Here is a 21,549-nt window from a genome sequence, read left to right as displayed (position 1 = left end):
CTTCTTCTCTCATTTGACCTGGATTTTGGATCATTGACCTCAGTTTCAAATTTGGGATTAATATAAAGGGTACCATTAGCCCTTTTAAACCAGATCTATTTTGTTCTCTTAAGTCCTGAGGTTATTTCCAGTGAAATTGTTATATCTGGGGACACCTGATCAGAAGAGAATAAATGAATAACCACAATGGAAAGAGGAAAATGCTTTCACTTATTTCTTTGTCTTGCTTACCAGGAGATGATACTGTGCCTTAAGGCTCTGTGCTAGACATGAACAAAAAAATAACCATTATAAGTACTATTCAATACTAAAATTCAAGCAAAAATTATATAACTCTAGAATAAATGAAAATAAATTCAGGAAATTTCTACATTTAAAAAGTCTTAGAAACTACAGCCTAATTATCTCTCAAGGGTGGGAGCATTTCACATCTGCTTTAGTGAAAGACTTCAGAGTTTCTATAGGTAAATAGGAAAATTCCTGTACAATTTGCTGCATTAAAATGCAAATGTATTTTCTTTCATTCTGTTTAATATCCGCTGGTCCGTAACCTAAGTTTATGACAGAATATACAAACATATATTTTCCTGCATTTGGTTTAAAATTTATAGATGCCTAGTATGTGCTCAGAGCTTTTATGTATTGTAAAAAATGTAATTCTTGTGTTCTGAAAGAAATTGGGAAATTTATTTAAGGCCATGAAGCAATTACCAATTATATTTATTGATTCTTATTTTACATAAATATACATATGTGTTTCTCTGTGGTTAAATGTTTCTACCTGTGTTACACAATGTGGTAGAAGCAGGTCCTGCCCAACGAATATTCCATGTCTTGCCTCCGTTTCCATTGCAGTCAGCTGGGGTTCTGTGGCCAATACTGACCCATGGGCTATGAGTCAGTGTGCCCTTTGGCCTTGCTTTCCCTGTCCTGTTCACCCTGGGGACAAATGTTCAGACGGAGTAATTAAAAGATGAAGAATGGTCACGTGCCCTGCATTAGACATTACATAATGACAAGTAAACCTTTATTGTGTGTAGTCACTCAGACTTCTAGGTTTCACTCTTACAGCAAACAGAATTAATTTTCTCAACGAATACTACACTTGTATAATATTTAGGTCATTTAATATGTGGACTTCTCTAAACAATTGCTCTGTATATGATGGGGAAAGAATACCGTAAGGGTCCTCACCTATTATTTCAGAGCTGAGCTGGATTTTAATTTGTTTCCTGTTTCTACACAGCTCTTAGATCTGGAGCCAAGTTATAGATCATCTTGTAAAATAAGAAAAAGCATCTGACTTCCAAGATTACTATGAAGAAAAAAAAATGTTATAATGCAGGTAAAATATATACTACAGAGATTGGCACATATTAGATGTTAAATAAATAGAGCACTAGATGTTGGGTTAATCTCCATTTCATCTTCAATTAGTCATATTCTCAACATTTTCTAAGTGAGAAAAATTCACCAGTTTTTTAATACTTTTACTTGTATTTGGCATATTCATTTAGAGTTTTCATGAAAGTTTGAAGTATAAGAAAAGCCCTTTGGTAGTGTTCGTGATGACGAGGAAGACACCAAGGTAAATTTACACAGTATTTTCAGGATAAAGTATCACATTGTTACATCAGAGATAGAAGTGGGAGGCAAGTTATCAGTCTTATACATGTAATTAGACCACACTCAGCTGGGTCACTGTGAGTTGGAATGTGTGATACATTTTTATTATTGTTTCCATTTTTCATTGCCTTCCCTTTAAAAGGATTAAACACTCCTGCCCCATTGCCATCAGTCTAGGCCATGCGACTTGCTCAGAGACTTAAATGTGAGTAGATATGAAGTATGCTACTTCTGCATAGAAGCTTTAAGAGCCAGGTGTGGTTCCCATACTTCCCTTTCCCTTTTGTGTAAGAAGAGCTATGCTCTAGTTAGGAATGTTACTTCAGCCTGGAACAGAGTCATAGATAATCTGCAATTTACATTTATCATGAGTGAGAAATAAGCCTTTGTTGTGGTAAGCCTTGAGAATTTTGGGGTTGTTTGTTATTGTGGCATAATCTATTGGGTTGGCTTAAAAATGCCTGTGGTTTTTAAGTAAAAATAAGGCACATTTTTCATTTTCACCAAGAATTTATTGAACAACATATTCACCCTTTTGTTCCACTACCTTCTGCCATTTTTCAGGCAACTTCATAATTCCTATCTTCCCAAAACTTTTTACCTCTTTGAGCAAAGAACTGTTCCAGGTGCCTTTTACAGTCTTCCAGGGAATTGAAATTTTTTCCATTAAGAGAATTTTGTAAAGACCGAAATAAATGGAAAGCCAAAGGTGCAATGTCTGGTGAATACGACTGATGAATCAGAACTTTGCAGCCAAGCTGTAAGAGGTTTTGCCTGGTCATCAAAGAAACATGTGGTCTTGCATTATCCTGATGGAAGATTATGTGTTTTCTGTTGACTCATTCTGGATGCTTTCCATTGAGTGCTGCTTTCAGTTGGTCTAATTGGGAGCAGTACTTGTTGGAATTAATCTGTTGGTTTTCCGGAAGGAGTTCTTAATAGAGGACTCCCTTCTAATCCCACCATATACGCAACATCACCTTCTGTGGATGAAGACCGGCCTTTGGTGTGGTTGGTGGTGGTTCATTTCACTTGCCCCACGATCTCTTCCATTCCACCTTATCCTACAGTACCCACTTTTCTTTGCCCATCACAATTTGTTTTAAAAACAGAATGTTTTCATTACATTTCAGTAGAGAATCGCATGCAGAAACACAGTTGAGAAGGTTTTTTTTGCTTAACTTATGTGGAACCCAAACATCAAAGTGAATAACATAACCAAGCTGGTGCAAATGATTTTCAACGCTTGATTTGGATATTATGTCATCTATCTCCCGCGTGGTATAACGTTGATTGTTCTCAATTAATGTCTCGATTTGATTGCTATCAACTTCAACTGGTCTACCCGACTGTGGAGCAACGTCCAGAGAGAAATCTCCAGCATGAAACTTTGCAAACCGCTTTTGACAAGTTCATTCAGTCTCAGCACCTTCTCCATACACTGCACAAGTCTTTTTTTGCGTTTCAGTTGCATTTTTACCTTTCTTGAAATAATAAAGCATAATATGCCAAAAATATTGCTTTTTTTCTTCCATTTTCAATATTAAAATGGCTACACAAAAATTCACCAATTATAAGTCTTTTTTTAAATGCACGCTGATATGACAGCTGTCGCATTGTTCTAATGAAATTGTTTCGAATGAAGTTAAAGACAGCTACGTGCTACTAGAGCCATCTTACGGAAGAAACTGATCGACCCTTTTGGCAACCCAATAGTAAAAGTTGAATAAATCAATACCCAAATAGGACTTTTAGCTGTATGTCTTTTTCTACTCTGTTAGGAAGAATTGATAAGCCAACTAATTCATCTCTTTCCTGGTTCCATATGGCTTAGATTAATAAGTATACTCAGAACTTTTCTTAGCACCTCCATCTATAGCCACAGCAATACATTATTATTATTTTTAATAGTCGCTTTTATTTTGAAGTATTTTAAATAATAAAAAAATACATTTATATTTATCCTTGTAGTTACCAATTCCAGTGCTCTGCCTTCCATTTTATAGATCCATATTTCTATTCTATTTCCTTTTCCTTTTGTCTCACAGACTTCCTTTTATATCTTTTAGTTTAGGTCTGCTGGTGATGAGTTCTTTCAGTCTTGTATGTCTCAAAGCATCTTTATTTTGTCTTCATTTTAGGAAAATATTTTGGCTGGGTATAGAATTTTAGGTGATATTTGGTTTCCTTTTTTACTTTAAAGATGTTACTGTATTATTTTATGCCTTGAATTATGTCCAAAGTGAAAGCAACTATCCTTTTTATCTTTATGTCTCAGTACTTAATTTGCATTTTTTTCATCTGCTTTAAAGATTTGTCTCTTTAAGACTGGATTACGATGTGCCAAGGTGTAATTTCCTTCATCTTTCTTGTGCTTTGCGCAATTGGGAGTTTGCATTTGTGGGTTTCATCAAATTGGAAAAAAATAGGAATATTACTTTTTTAGTATTTTTCTGCCCCCCTTTCCTCCATGGACTTTAATTACATATTTAAAATCTGCTAGAAGTTGTTCTTTGGCTCTCTGAAGTTGTGTTCACTTTTTTCAGTCTTTTCTCTGTGCTTTAATTTGGGTATTTTCTAATGTTATGTCTTTAAACTCACTAACTTTTTTCCTGCAATATCTAATGTACTGTTAACCTCAGGTTCTATATTTTTCATTTCAATCACTTTACTTTTTAACTCAAGAATTTTATTTGTATCTTTTCTATATATCCCATGTCTCCATCATCCTTAACCTTTCATTTAATTATTTGAACACACAGAGTGTAGTTATAATTACTGATTTGATGTCCTTGTCAGCTAGTTCTATCATCTGTGTCATTCTGGGTCTGTTTTGATTGATTTATCTCTCATATGGTTTGTATTTTCTTGCTTCTTTCCATACCTGGTAGTTTTTTATTGAATGCCAGACATTCAGTTTATGAATTTTATCTTATTGAGTTCTGGATATTTTTGATTTCCCGTAAGTATTTTTGAGCCATGTTTCATGATATAGTTAATTACTGGGAAGCAGTTTGATCTCTTTGCCTTGCTAATAAACTTTGTAAGGTAGAGCCAGATCCACATGTTGCCTAAGGCGAATTTTTCCCCATTACTGAGGCAAAATCATTCTAATTACTCTACCCAATACCCCATCAATTATGAGATTTTCTATTATGGCTGATGAGAACAGGAACTATTCACAGCCGCATATCAGCTTGAGATAAACCTTTCAGGTGGCTCTTTCCCCTCCTTTGGTTAGTTTCTTAACATGCTCACAATGGTAAATATTCAGCTTAACACTGGAAGGGAGGCCCTATGCAGATCTCCAGAGTGTTATCCATGTGCTGTCTCTCCTCTCTGCTACTCTTCTCTGCTTACTCTTGTCACCTTGGTCTTCCTGGGCTCTCAGCACCATCCCATCAACTCAAGTTACTGCCAGGCTCCAGCTAGGTTCTCCATCCCTGTGCCCTGGTCTAAGAACTCTCTCAGGTTGACAAGTTGGAGAATCAAAGGCTCACTTCATTTGTTTCCCCCCTTACAGGGATCATTATAGTTCATATGATGATGTCCAATATCTTAAAAAATGTCTTGTGTATTTTGCATAATTTTTACTTCTTTCATACAAGAGGGTATGGTCCATCTCTGTTCATCCATGAGGTTAAAGAAAAAAAATCCCCATTACAATAGATTTTATTGAAAAAATGGCCATTTGTCTAAGGTGTTTCTTAGATACATTACTTTTTTTCTAACAAATGTGTATAAATTAATTTTTTTTTTCTTACAGTGATTGTTGCTTTTGCTGTTTTGTTCATTATAATTTTGGAAGACTGACATAATTTCTACAATTCCTTAAAGTCTCTATATATGGAATTTAAATAATATCTCATCATCTCCGTTTCTTTTGTCCTTTCTACCTGTCTCCTTTTAAACACCACGTATGACACAAGAATTTCTCTCAAAGACACCAAACAAATATTCAAGTCATCCTTTGTCATAACACTTTTATTTTCAGTGAAGTTGTCTTTTCTACACTGGGGAAGATTCAATAAAGACGACTCTTGCTATTGTAAATTGGAATGTGTTACCCAGTGACATTCAGACAGTGGTTTTAGTTTTTCCCTTTAGAGTTACAAAAAAATAGCTCTTATTTCTTCTTCTAGGTGACATCTGCTCTACCATGTGAAGACAGTTACATGCATCCCTCACACTCTCTCATTTGCTTTAATGATTCTTTATGAAAAATCTTTTCTGAAAGACTCATCATCTTGGTTATTTTTCACTGTCTTCAAGCTTTTCAGTAGCCCCTTACAATGTGGTTTTCAGGAGTGAACAAGGTAAAAGAAGTGCAGTCAGAACAGCACAGAATACAGAAGAACTCTTGTTTTCTATGATTTATACCGTAAAAGTCCATTAATAGTATATAAAAAGTCTGTTTGGTTTTGAAATTATTGCATCAGTTTATAGAGAGAAACTCACATTTGACCTCTGCAAAACTGAAATTATCAGATAATTTTCATGTAATTATTAAAAATACATATATTTATTTTGCTATATCTTCAACAATCAGCAACTTTTAGAAATTTTATTTTAAGATTTCAAACCCTGCCAAATTTACATAAAAAATACACTTTTTTCAAGTTGCATTGGCACACTAAAAAAAAGTGTTTCAACAAAACTCCCTGAGTAGGAGATTATCTGTAACAATTATCACCTAATATACTTTTAGATTTTTATACTTAAAAAATTTACTTAATGTGAGCATTATTAACTTTAAGTCAATAATTATCCTCAAACATCTGAGAAGTTGTCACAAGACTGTAACCTTCTCTAGGGTAGGAAGCTAATATTTTATTTGTTGTTTATCCCTGACTATCTCATCCTACACTTGTCACAAAACAAGCATCTAATTCCTAGGTGCTAAAAGAACAGATAGGCTTTAACTTTCCCAGAGAAAATGTGGGCATATTACAGGGTAGCAGACATTGATCCTGTATAACAAAAGATTTTATAAATTTGAAACTACACCAAAGAGCTCTGCTTTGAAAAGCTACTCTCTTCACCTGAACTATTCAAGCAAATAGTTGGTGACAAGTTGTCAATGTTGTATTGTATAGTAATGTACTGGAGTGAACTCTTGGATTCAGCAGAAATTTTACCTAGATAAGCTTTAGAATTTCTTCAATTCCTATGACTTGATGGTACTAATTTTCTGAGACATATGTACAATATAGGGGCCTTAGTTGTCTTATATAGTCATATTAAAACAAAAAATATAAAAAAAGAATAAAAGGATATTTGTATTCTTTGACATTTTCAGTCTAAAAGGTAACAGGGGCATATGTCATGCTCAATCTGAAACAATAACATTCATATAGAATATTCTATATTTTATGATGGATATGATGGAGAAAACCATCAAATTTAAAATTTGCTATTTTTTATATCCTTTGACAATAACATTCTCAGCTTAGCTCTGTTTATAAACACATTTTTCAATATAGGTCTAAGCTGAATCTTGTAGGATGAATGGATGATGGTTAGTCAAAGGAGGGCAAGAAGGAAGCTGTCTATGCCATGGTAGAAGCATGAGTAGAACATGAAAACGGAAGAGGAACCAAAAGTCAGTTTGCATTTATCAGATGATGAAGTAGGGAGCGATTCTATGGTTAGCAAAATACTCCTACTACAGTATTTTCAGCTTCTTGATTCTGAACAATGGTATTTTTACTTTTTTCAAAATAAAGTATGTAGAAAAGTCCACACTGAGGTATCCTTAAAAGGCTGGGGAACACTACTTTCAAACGAGAGAAATATTCTCTAGAAATGGAAGAGGAAAAAAAAGGTAAAATGTGAAAAAAATCTGGCCAAAGAAAAGACAACAGAACTTTATCATGTAAACATAATGAAGAGAATATTAAGTTATCCTGATAAATTTGATTCACCTGTACTTTTAATTTTTTTCGATCAAGTTAGAATGAACCTAAGTGAATGAAGATATCCAGGGAATTTATTCCCCTGAGAAATGTCCGTGTATTCTAGAAATCAAGGGGACCACAGTCAAAAACCAAAGTATTCATCATAGTGACCTCAATGTGCTTTCATCTTCAAATTTCTGCAATGCAGGTTTTTTTTTTTTTTTTGTCTTTTTGGGTATTAAAACAGGACTCCTTCTTTCTCAGTTTAGCTGAGACTCCAAGGAAAAAGAGAAATAGACTAGGTACTTAAAACCTCCACATCCTAAAGCAAGCCGCCAGACAACATAGGTAGCAGAAGCTGAGGCCATGAAAACTGCTTCTGCCAGTGTTAGGGATCACTCAGCTCACCTGTGGAACAGTGAGGGTCAAGAGTCACACAGAGAAATCAGTTCAGATAGTGTTATTGGAAGTCTATGTATGTCCCAAGCTCCCCAACTGCTTACACTCTCCATAGGAGAAGGGGGGGGATATTTCGCTCCCATTTAAGATAACAGGAGACGTGACCACCTCCTAAAGTTCTGATGATCAGTGTTTGACTCTCACCAAGGGCTTACAGATGAAAATCTGTCTGGAGTTGCCTCTACATGACACTACCAAGAAAGAAGGCTGCACTGAGAGTAAATTGCCCTCGGGTGGAGGTGAGGAAAGAGTGGAGTACTCCCAAAGTCAGCATTATCACTGGGAGAGGGTCAGCCTGGGCTTTCTAGAACATTCTCCCAAAAACGGTCAGTAAAAAAAATAGATATAGACTGAGAGAGGATAGTGGGGTGGGTGTGGGGTGGTAATTGCTGGAAGCCTAGAGGCTGACTGAGGGAGGGGGTCTAAAATGCCTTGCCAGAGAAGAGACGATGAAGCAACAGGATGATCTCTGAAAACACACAAACAAATAAAAACAGAAAACAACATAAAAGCTCAGGAGAGAAAGAGCAGCAATTGTGTGCTTCCACCTTGTGCAGGGGAACCACTGTCACGTTATAATGTCACCACACATGACAGTGTGCTCTCTGGTAAAAGCAAAGCACACCCATCCCAAACCTTAGCATTCCAAGACTGAACAGGTCTAAGCTGGGGGTGATAACAAATGTTAAAAATTAATTAAACCTGGGGCTTCCCTGGTGGTGCAGTGGTTGAGAATCTGCCTGCCAATGCAGGGGACACGGGTTCGAGCCCTGGTCTGGGAAGATCCCACATGCCGCGGAGCAACTGGGCCCGTGAGCCACAACTACTGAGCCTGCGCGTCTGGAGCTTGTGCTCCACAACAAGAGAGGCCGCGATAATGAGAGGCCCGCGCACCGCGATGAAGAGTGGCCTCCGCTTGCTGCAGCTAGAGAAAGCCCTCCCACAGAAACGAAGACCAAACACAGCAAAAAATAAAAATAAATAAATTAAAAAAATTAATTAAACCTAAGAGAATTGATTATTACAATGGGCAGACCAATTAATCTCTGAAATAAAGAAGTACTTGGGACAGCAAAGGAAAGAGAAGCTATGAGACATGCCTGAAATTTATTTCATAGTCAGAAAAAGACCATATCCACGGAGGATCTTTGAAGGGACCTTAGCAAAAATAACATTACTTTATAGAGATAAAATAGCTAGGGATAAACCTAACTAGAAATATATAACGTCTATATAAAGAAAACTTTAAAATAATTTTAAAGGACACAAAGACTTTGCCCAAATGTTCTTGGAGAGGAAGGCTGAATAACATAAAGATGTCAACTCTTTAATTTGTTTTAAATTTAATATGATCCAGATAACAATGCCAATAGTTTTTCTCGCATCCTTTGATGTTAGGACAGGACTAGATAAAGTGCTTTGTTGGTTCACTTGGAAAAACATACAAACAGATACAAATATCTAATAAATTCCAGAAAAAGAAAAGCAATAACCAAAAGCAATAATATCAATAGATATTAAACATTAAAGCCCAATAATATAACTGTGCTTTATTGGCATATAATGCAATAAAATTGTATTTAGCTAGACAGATCAATAAGTAGAACAGGAAGTTCAAAACTAAACCCAGATGTATATGGGAATTTAGTATACAGTTGACCCTTGTACAACATGGGTTTGAACTATGTGAACCCACTTATAAGTAGATGTTTTCAATAGTAAATATTACAGTACTACACAATCTGAGGTTAGTTGTATCTCTGGATGCAGAACTGTGGATGCAAACCACATATAGGGAGGGCCAGCTGTAAGTTATACATATATTTTCAGTTATGTGGAGGGCCAGCCCCTCTAACCTCTGCATTGTCCAAGAGTCAACTGTATTTTATAGGTATGTGTCCTGTCAAGTCACTGGATAATTAGGTGGATCACTCAATCAGTGGTATTGGGAACACTGGGGGCCATCTGGAATAATCTGAAGGTGGATCTATTGTCCTTCATACTGAATGTTACAATGATTTCTAATTGCATCACCATTCAAATGAAAAATAAAATAAATCCATAAAAATACAGGAGGAAAGACAATAGAAAAATTATTTTATAACCTCTTAGGTGCTGACACCTTTTAAACTATGATTCAAAATGCAGAAGCTATGAAATTTTTTTAAAGGATAAATTCGACAACATAAAAATATAATATCATATATATAGCAAAATACCTCAACCTAAATCCAAAACCAAACGACAAACTGAGAAAAACTTATTTGCAATTTATGTTACAAAGGGTTAAGGATTTCCAGAAACAAGTAGGAAAAGGATTAATGAATCAATAGAAAAATAAACAATGAATATGAATAGAGAATTCAAAGAAATAGAAATACTTTAAAAATATTACATGTTCAACCTCCTTTTAATAAGGAAATAAAAGTAAAGACTCTAATGAATATCATTTTTTTAATCCACATGATCAAAACACATAAATCTGATAACACTGTGTGCTTGAGGCCATGGGAAAAACTACTGACATTTGGAATATAAATTTATACAATCCCCCTAAAGGAAATTTGAATACATTTCTTGAATTTATAAACTCAAAGTGCCTTTTGACCCAGCAACTCAAATTCCTGGATTTTATCCTACACACGTCTTCAAGTATGTGAAATGATATACGTAAGCCTGCCCAACTGGGAACAGCATGTGGAAGAGCTGTATTATAAATCCATGTTTTTTAATCTATGGGAGAGAGACAACCTTTGCTTTATTTCACTATAAGAAGTATATCTTCAAACACCAGGTGTCCAAGACAGCAGTGGTTCCAGTCGCCAAAAACCTTGAAACATCTCTGGCTTCTAGGATAATCAGCAATTTGTGTGCAAACCATGTCTCATTTCATCCCTCAGCATTTGACAGAGAGCCTTTGGAGAACAGGTGTCTAACGATTTTTGAATGCATAATAGATGGAAATACAAAGTGCATTAGCAATACTGCTATATTTATCATTCTTTATCACTGCTACTACATTTAGACTGAAAATTGGGTACTGTTGGGAACTGTCTATTCCCACTGGAATGTAAGTTCTACGAGGGCAGGAATCTTTATAGGTTTATTATCAATGTATTTCAAGTACCTAGGATATTGCCTTATACATAGTAAGCAATAAATTGTAATGACAAAAATGAAGCAAATGTCATTCATGGTATCTTTGGCACTGTCATATCTTTTACTTGAAGTACTTGTCCCCTTAATTTCTGTTTGCCTGCTGGTTACTAACCGTCCATATACACTTCTTTTTTTTTTTTAATTTTTATTTATTTATTTATGGCTGTGTTGGGTCTTCGTTTCTGTGCAAGGGCTTTCTCTAGTTGTGGCAAGTGGGGGCCACTCTTCATCGCGGTGCGCGGGCCTCTCATTATCGCGGCCTCTCCTGTTGTGGAGCACAGGCTCCAGACACGCAGGCTCAGTAATTGTGGCTCACGGGCCTAGTTGCTCCGCAGCATGTGGGATCTTCCCAGACCAGGGCTCGAACCCGTGTCCCCTGCATTGGCAGGCAGATTCTCAACCACTGCGCCACCAGGGAAGCCCCATATGCACTTCTGATAGCCACTTTCTAATACCTGAGTCTTCCAATTTGGGCCAGTTTTACATGGGTTCTTTTATTTAGAATATTACATTATTATTTTAAAAAATTCTCCTTCAACTGAACTTCCAAAAGTTTTTGTCATAAATAAGTTAATACATCTTATTATTTTTGTCTTTAAATTAATTTATGGACATTTCTTAAGACTCAAACGTGTTTAGAACAGTTTTTGTGACTACACAGGATCTGCAAAGGCATAGCTTCTCTATTAGTGGTAGTGAAGGCACAAAGATAAAAACCTTAATTTTGCAAATTAAGACAATATTCAGGAAATGAAAATTTCCGGTGGTCTAACTAAACCATAAACAAAAATATGTTCTCTAGAACAATAATAACTCTCTCTTTCCATGCCTCTGCGCTCTATATTTTAAATGTCTTTCTCCTGGTGCACTCATTTACGGCTTCTGAGTTCCTTGATCTCTTAGCAAATTATTTAAAGACCCTACCGAGTAGAACATGGGTTCTGTTAATAATCAAGATTTAGAGGCAGATGGGATTAATACAAGGTTAAGCATTTTCTACTGGAGTTACACTGGTCTCATATCTAGATAGTGTTATTGTCTTGAAGCCACTTTAGTAATGATTTGCTGGCTTCCTGGAGACCTTGTTTGTTAGGAGAGCTCTATTTTAAGGGCTACATTAAATTTGATCTTCCCATTATTTAAGGATCTGTCACATTTTATCTCTCAAAAAATGACGGCTCTCAGTGATTAAAGATTAGTCCAACTCCATCCATTCATGTCTTTTACTGAAGGATGGATACTAAATAGGTAACAATTAATAGAATAAACTCAATGATGAAAGTGCCTTTGAACATGCCCTTCTTCATTCACTGTCCAACTATAATTTGTCAGCTCCTATTTAGCAAATGTCTCTGCCTTGTTCTGATCCAGCCCCTTCCTTCTGGGTTAGAAGCCACTCTTCCTTACTTCCATACTGCAATAAGAATAACTTTACCCTAGCAGACAGATTATACTGTATTATAATAATTGTTTAACTTCTCCATAACATTCTACACTAAAAGCTCCTTAAAGACAATGGCTATGTCTATGTTTCTATATTTTGTACCTAGCAGAGAATGTGGCAAATAATAGAGACTCAGAAAGGAATTGCTGAATAAATGGATAAACAAATGAAGAAGACTCTTAATTAGCTCTGAATTTTGAAAGAAAATGTATATAAATCACTGAATGCCAGAAGGAAGAATGATAATTAAAGATGCCTATTTCTGCTAAAATTGAATTTAATGCTAAGATTGGTTTTAATCTTAGGAAATATACTGATAGTTAAATATCAGTTCCTTTATTTACCAAATAGTTGTAGCTAAAACTGTTCTTTTATGTTATTTATATATTTTGAAGAAATTAACTCTTCCAGGTGTATGCCATGAAATTCCTTTAGCAGCCTGAAGTCCCTTATGTATGGGTGTATGCTGTCAGTTACTGGATAATGATCTGTCCACACTATATCCCTGCCCCAGGTACAATGGCTGCAATATTACCAATGAAGGAAAACTAAGTTCTACTGAGAAACTGCCATATTTCTCACAAGAGATAGACTATCCCTTATTAAATACACTTTATTAGCATTTTTAGCTTGCAGGAATTCACCTTGATATAATAAAACAGAAAAAGAGAGAAATTTTCATTTACATTGAAGTATGACATACAAACAGAGTAGTGTACAAACCACACATTATATCTACACATCTTCCAATATGTAAACTTGTCAATGGATAGAAAATTACTAGCATCCCAGAAGCTCTCCTTGTGACCAGTCCCAATTTCTCCCCCTTTCTCCTCCTAAAAAACACTATCCTGCTGTCTGACATCTTGGATGAATTTTTCCTGCAAAGTATACCTGCAAAGTATAGACATGGTGTTACTCTTATGTAGCATTTTTTGTCTTTCCCTACTAGCAAATTATAGGCATGGAATTATACATTATATATACTTTTGGTCTTCTTTTATGAGATTCACCTATGTTGTTGTGTATTGTATATGGCAATACTTTGTTCATTATCTTTTTGTAGACTATACTACTGTCTGAATATTCCACAATGTATTTATTCATGATATTGTTTATATGGACATTTGAGATGTTTCCAGTTTGGGTTTGTTATAAGTGGTACTGCTATATACACTCTTGTCTATAATTTTGACACATATACATGTATATCTTTTGGCTATATACCAAGGAGTGTGTGTGTATAATTGTATTTATTTCATTCCTGAAAATGAATTGAAGTTCACAGGTAAATGAAGTAATAGAGCATGAAGTAGGCTTTCATAATGGTAGAAGCTGAGGAACAAATGTGTAGAAGATTCTAAAGCTTTCCATTTATTGACAAATAACTGAAAATCTGGCTAGATGAGTGGGTGGTCATCTATCATTGTCATCCTGGATGAAGAAATAAAGAAATATTAATTTTAGAAGTGTAGAGGAGCATCTGTAGGAGACTCTGTTTTACTGATTCAGGGCTTAATTTATAACTGATTCTAAAACAAGATATATCTCTACTGTACTCATGATGATATTTAAGCCAGCTGTCCACATTCATTTCTTAACCTACCAGAAAAGATGTCCAAATTTTATAGATAAGAAAATTGAATCTCAGTGAACTTAAGTAAGTTACCCAAACTTACCCAAATAGTTGAAAAACCAACTCTTAAGTAGAGGATTAAAGATTTAATTTATGCATACAGTATATATTACATACACACACATATACATGTATACAAACATTTTATTCAGAATATGACTGAATAAATGACAAAAGCATTTCATAGACAATAGGAAATACCTGAGTTGGGAGAAAGAAAAAAATCACTATTGCCTTATACAATTAAGGGATATTATACAGATTTGTGTGTCTAGAACTGGTCTTTATGGCAAAGTTGACATTTTCCTAAGGTCAGAGGTGAGTGGGAAAAGGAATGGGGCATTCCTTTCTTGTGGAGATACACCATACTAAGCCACTCTCAGTAAATACAGATATGTTAGTAAATAAACCTTCCCCTAGTCAATGGCTTTGCTTACGTGCTCTTCCGTTTTCCACTCCCATAAGCTACAAGACTCTCACATTAGATTTTCAGTTCTTTAAATACTTTTAGGTGTTAGGAGAAATTGAAACTGCTTGGGAATTTGAGTTCTATGAATAACTCTCCACAAAGTATGAAAATAAAAGAGAAAAAGGGAAGCTTTGTAAAACATTAAAAAATAACTGAAGATTTTATTTCTGATCAAAAGATCAGAAAAACTGGGAAGCACAAAAGTTAAAAAGTAAATGAAAAAAGATATAAAAATTATGGATACTTGAAGGACTCTTGGAAGTCATTGCTTCCTCATCTTAGAGATCATTGTTGTAGAAAATGTGCTCTAAAATATCCTTTTTTTAATTCTAATTTATGCAGTGAATCTTAGAGGGTTTTAACTATAAGTGGCTCCCCAGATACAGTGGTCCTGGGACCAGCTGAACTGGTAAGATAATTGATTAGATAGAAGGGATTAGAGAAAAACAGTAAATGAGAATTATGATGAAGGTATATGCCAAGGCTTTTAGGAATGAGACTTTTGAGTTCAAATGGTGAAGTGAGACTAGAATCCAAGGGAAAAATGAATAACATGGCAGAATAAAATGTTATGTTCTTACCACCAAAACAAAAAACAAAAAACAGAAAAAGCAAAAAACAAAGGGATCATAAGGACATCTTGAGAGGTAACAGAAATGTCTGTTACCTTGATTGTGGTGATGTTATCACTAGTGTTTGCATAGGTCCAAACCCATCAAATTTCCACATTAAATATGTGCAGTTCTTTTTATGTCAACTATACCTCAATAAAACTGTTTTTTTTAAAGTATTAGATCAAAAAGAAAGTCTAAATTTAAACCAATCAATAGCGAGAAGCTTGAATTTTCTTTAATTATGTGATTCCAATATTGTGAAAATAGGAGTAAAGGCTCAAAGGATCCTACAGTTATAAATTTATGATGAGGCAAAAATTCTGTATACACGAAATTGGACATCAGTAGCTTCAGATGGGCTTTAAAAGTCTGAGTTAACTGATACATATTAATCACTTTAAGTATGACTGGCGTTGTCTCTGTTGATTTTATTGGGCCATCTCAGACCCTGAATAATGTACCTTGATTCTCTCTTATACCTTAGCTATCTAGTTCTCAAACCAGAGAAGTTTAGAAAGATAAAATTAGGATGAATAGGGAAAACACCAGAATAGCAAAAAGTGATAACTGACAGACAGATTGCAAAAGGGTCTATAAAAAATAAGACATGGTATTCAAAATAGCATATGATCACCTGGGGATTTACATAAGGATGTGAATGAAAGGGTCTAAGTTATCAAGCTAAGTGGGTAAGATTTACAAAAATAATGAAGTTTAAACAGTAACCCCCAAATATGAGGCATAGTTCCTTTTTGTGGACCATCTCCTTCTTCAACAGTGTGAGATAACTGAGCTATAGCTGAAATGAGTCAGCTCTATGTTCCTTCATTAATATATAATGTTGGGCACATTTCTTAACCTCTTTGAGACTCAATTTCAGGACCCATAAAATGGTACTATTATGCACATCACTGGTTTAACAAAATTATTAATAAAATACTATGTATAATATATCATCTATATATCTATATCTAAAATATGTAACATAAGATTGGTGTCCAATTGACAGAAGTTAAGTCAGTTTTAATCATAAGACCATAAGATTAAAAAATAAGGTTACATTTTTGGCTAGGTCTGATTTCAGATGCCATCTCCTGGGCCTTTCACCTTTCCCATTACTGTTTAAGTGGTGGATCTTCAGATTTGATTGCTATATACAGGACAACATTTAAAATGGAATTTTTGAATTATAATGAGGAAAAGAGCTCCCCATATGCTCAAGGTGACATTCCCACACATATCAGCACACTGTAAGATGTAAGCAGTTTATAACGATAAATGTGGGTGGCAATACCAGTGACAATTTTTTTTTCCCCTGAAGAAAATTAAGCTCAGAGGAAAAAAGTCTCACACATTCAATCCCATCACAGCCAGCAAGCTGACAACATCTGAGGCTAATTAAATGCTTGTTTAACATAGTTTTCTTTAACCAATATCTCATTACTAGGATCTCAATTCCATTCCCTAAAGTCATGAGGCACTCTCTTGAGTTTCTCTTTTCTCCTTCCACACAGTGTAGGAATGAGAATAACATGTGCAAAGATGTCTATCTAATGTCAATACTTTCATTTCAATAAGAGGCTTCTTGTTTTCCCATTTTTACTTGACAGGTGTGACTGTATTCCTGGAATTGAAATTAACCTTCTTTATTTTTCTATTTTACTAATAAAGATATTTATTGGAACAGAGAATAAAGGGTTTTATACAAAATGAAAACAAGGCATCACATCAATTAAATACTTGGACAAAGCAACCATTTGTTACACAAATTAAAATTCAATGCAGAAGGCACATTAATTCTATTTATTGGGAGCTTACTCTGTGCCAACGAGGAAGAAATCAGCTTCCACAATAAATAGAAGTTTGTCTTGTTGAAAGGTTAAAATCTCAACTAACAAAGAGGTACTTAATATTTTACTACCCAGAACAAACATTGCAACCCCACTGTATATCTTCAGTGTTTTACTCTGCTGGACAAATCAATTCTGAGACTCCTTCACGGATCCTAAGTCTCTCACAGTAATATGTTTCCTTTCAAATGCATGGTATCAATATTTCTTTTAAATAGTCTTCATTTTCTTCTTTTGTCTGCAAGATACACCTTTCTCTCCATTGTTAAGTATCACAGGGTCTCCCCTCTTATCTCAATGTCTCAAGGTCCCTCTTCTCCTGTTCACTATAAGACAATTCTTTGAAAGGATCCTAGGTTTTGGTCATGTATGAATTATAAACTTGTGGTGTTAAGGAATATGGATGCTGTGGTCGTCCATTACGGGCGGATATGCATTCCCCATCTTTTTTCCTGAATTATTATTCTTACGAAGAAAAAATTCTCAGTCTGTGGTCTTATTTCACACATAAAACATATTCCCAGTGCTTTCTAAATATCATTATTAAATCCTACAGCAAACATAATAAGGTATGTCTAATACTATCAATTTTTAAAATGAGGAAACTAAGATTTACTCAAGGTAAATCATTTACAAAATATTATACAAATAAATGATAAAGCCAGAACTTTAAAGAAGCTCTGATTGTTAGAACACTTGTTCTAATATCATGGTTTTCCTTCTTTATCAAAATACTCACTGTATATTTGTAACACATGGAGAAAATGTTATCTCCCAAGCAACTGGCCCAAAAGTTTCTTGGTGGGGAAAATGATTTTGATAACTCTGTTGACACACAGAGAAGTGCAAGCATTTTACAGCAGAAGGAGAAAGCCATCTAGCTCAATAAAGAAAAGAAGGAGAAAGATGGATATCTGAGCAATGCCTGGGGATCTGGGTGTGGAGAGGGAAATCTCTGGTTCATAGAAGGATTGAATAGGGGCTTTGAGAAACGTATGAAGGACTCCTGGAGTCTACGGCAGTGTGGATATACATTCTGGATATCATCTTCAGTAAATCTTCAGTGAATATTAGACTGTACTCTGATGACTTTTGGAGGAACAAAATGTGTTTGTTTCATTAAAGCATGTGGAGAAATGCCAAGTTCTGCTGCAAGGACGGACAACTACAACAGATGCTGCCGAAGGGGGCAGGCAACGTGTGGGTAGGGCATTCATCGCTGAAGCATGTTCAGGAGAAACCAGAGGAGAAAAGGCCTAACTCCTGCCACTGAGGACTTAAAATCTAGTTGAAAATTGAAATAAAGTTTAGAATAAACATTTAATGTTTTGACAAGCTGAGTTGGTATTACATGAGTGAGGAGATGGATCTGCCAGAACTCTTGAAGAGACTTAAAGCCATTTTTGTGATATTTAAATAGCATGATTTTTAATTTTTTGAAAATTTTTATTGAAGTTGATTTACAATTTTATGTTAATTTCTGCTGTACAGCAGTGACTCAGTTATACATATATATATATATACATTCTTTTTTATATTCTTTCCCATTATGGTGTATCTCAGGATATTAAATATAGTTCCCTGTGCTATACAGTAGGACCTTGTTGTTTATCCATTCTAATGTAATACTAACCCCAAACTCCCAGTCCATCCCTCCCCCACCCCCCTTAGCAACCACAAGTCTAAATAACCTGATTTTTAAAAATTTAAATAATTTAAATTATTATAGTAAGAACAAAGATGTACACTTATCTATTTAGAAAATATTACAAAAATAGTTACCATATTGTTTTTATTTTGTCAGAAACTGAGATGCATGTGTATCCCATTTTGATTTGGGGAAATAAGAATTATTTTCCTAAGATAATATCATCAGCTAGGATTGTTATGTAATGCCAAAATGGCTAAGCTTTTACCACATGAATGTAACTGAAATCTCAAGTGAGGCCCTATTCTAATTCTTTGTTACTTAAATAAATTTACTCTGTTCTCAGATTCAGTGTTAAGAAATATCTGAACCCCTGCATGCTCTGTTAGATACCACAAGAAACAAAGAAAATAACTGGCAAAAGCTCTTGCTTCTACACATTGCCATGAAAGGAGCAGGGCTGCTTAAATTGCTTTCTGGAGTCATCTAAACGCAGAGTATCTTCTATCTGAGCCCCTCTCCCTAAACCATTCATAGAATAGGTGTGATGTGGGACAGACCAGCTGCCTGTCTAGATCTAAAGAATCTAAAGAAAAATAAAGCAGAAATCGAAAGAAAAACTAAAAACACAATGTAATTGTGGCAGTGAGCTGACTTCTTTTTTTAAAAATCATTACACTCTACCATTTATCAAGGTAATAGGACTATTTTTGTATTATTGTGTGCTCTTTTATATTCTGTCATATGAACAATTTTTCAGGGAATTATATCTGAAAACATTATTGTTGTACTTTTTTATCACTCTAATGGCCGATTTTATGCCAAGAACAGAACATTTTCCTAAAAAATAGTAATAGATAATAATTTCCTTTGGCAAGGACTATAATGAGAGCATACAATGGAGGGGGAGAAAGTATACATTTGTTCTTGTGACAAATATTTCAATGCACAGAAAATGGTGCACCATTAATCTATTTGTATGACAGGCCTTGGTTGGACTATCATGGGACTCAGAGGATGTCACATCCTATATCGGTTTCTCTCTCCAGGGGGAAAATTATTCAGCTCGTGGAATATGGAAGAATACAGACTGAAAGTAAAAAATGTACCCTGCCCAACTACACATAGGAGTGGGGTTCTCTCAGCAATTCTGTAAACTCCCATTTTCAAGCGCCATATGACACAATTACCATAATTAATCAGCTTCATGAGGCCGAGCTCAGCAGTCACTTGCTTTCAGAAGAAAATTAAAGTAACTGTTTCTGATAAGTTTAAGAATCATTATCAGTGTGGCTGAAATGATAAAACCGTAGCGTTCTTATCACAGAAAATTTTTCCACAGAAAAGGAAAGAAATAAACATTTCCAAGAGTCACTAAACTTTCTATGAAAAAAAAAAAGAGTAGTTAACAGTTAAATAAACTGTGTAAATATGTATAAATCAATGGAGTAACCAAAGATCAAACAAGGGTCATAATGTATTTGAAGTCAGGACTTCCCTCAATCTTTGTGTTTATATATTTTCTACACTTACCAGATTAATAGTAGAGCTCTTTTCTGGGTCAGTGGAAATAATATTGGCTATATATCTAGATGAGGCTTGGGATGTGATCCTACATTATGAGTGTTGGTTATCAGGCAAAATGTCTAGAAGAGAAATCTAGAACAATGAAAACAGATCAGATCTCATATTTAGTACTCTGCATTTTTCTAAAGAAATTTAAACTTTGAAAAGTACCTTCTAAAAATAAACCTGCCTGAATGTATATGTATATGGGCACACTGCTTGAGCCCAGGAGAGGTAAACACTAGCTAGGCAAAACCAGGACTAAAAACCCAGAAATTGGTGTGGAAAGAGCTTGCTTTACACTCTGTCACGTGCTCCTTCTTGAGCTTACCATACGTAGTAGTTTTCATGGTAGCCCCCAAAAAGGTAAGCTTAAGTCCAAATCCCTGGAAACTATGAATATTAGCTTATGTGGAAAGGGGTCTTTGCAGATGGAATTAAATTAAAAATCTAGAGATGTGATCGTCTTGGATTACTAGGCGGACCCTATATAATGGCAAATGTCCTTACTATTAGAGAAAAGGAGAAGACGCAGAAGAGAAGGTGGCGTTGTGATGAGAGAAGCAGAGACTGAAGTGATGCAGCTACAAACTAAGGGGTGATGAGAATTGCCAGCAGCCACCAGAAGACAGGCATGGAATAGATTCTCCCCAGAGGGAGAATCTTGGGAGGGAGCGCAGCCCTGCTGACACCTTGATTTCAAACTTCTGGCCTCCAGAACCGTGAGAGAATCCGTTTATGTTTGCTTTAAGCCACCCAGTTTCTGGTAATTTGTTACGACAGTCCTAGGCAACTAACATATTCTGTCATGCCCAAAGTGAAGTGGTAAATAAAAATATGCAAAGGGAAAAAAGGAAAGATGGATATCCCCATTTCTTTAACCATCTAAAACCACTGGGAAGTCTTAGGTGTAAAATATGCTGACATCTAAGAAGCATGACCAAGACATGCCTGGACCCGGCAAGATGAGGGACAAGCTCCAGATGGGAAGGGCCCAGGGTGAAATGGCATCTTCTGTATACCTACTACAAGCAACCTCTAATGAGAAAGACAAACTCTGCTCTGGTTCATACAAATATTACAGTTAAAGAAAACCAATCTTGTGAGAAGACAGGCACGGCAGTGGGAGGCTGGACAGACTTGAGTGAAGGAAGTCTGCTGGCAGAAAATCTGGCAGATTC

The 21,549-nt window shown here is 35.3% G+C and overlaps 2 long non-coding RNA genes across 2 annotated transcripts in view; both read right to left on the bottom strand.

Moving 5' to 3' along the window:
- LOC309662807 overlaps positions 1 to 21,549 on the bottom strand; it is a 619,026-nt gene that overhangs the window by 440,196 nt on the left and 157,281 nt on the right. The gene's annotated exons all lie outside the window — the stretch shown is intronic.
- On the bottom strand, positions 211 to 20,082 carry LOC309662784. Its single transcript, XR_014264959.1, has 2 exons — positions 8,988 to 20,082; positions 211 to 8,684 (listed from the first exon to the last, which is right to left on the bottom strand). It is a non-coding gene; the product is annotated as an uncharacterized lncRNA (long non-coding RNA).

This window comes from Balaenoptera physalus (genome assembly GCF_965194825.1).
Source record: "Balaenoptera physalus genome assembly, chromosome: 6".
In the NCBI taxonomy this organism is placed as follows: domain Eukaryota; kingdom Metazoa; phylum Chordata; class Mammalia; order Artiodactyla; family Balaenopteridae; genus Balaenoptera; species Balaenoptera physalus.
The sequence above is the reverse complement of the archived record's forward strand: the minus strand, read 5'-3'. Positions and strand labels throughout refer to the sequence as shown.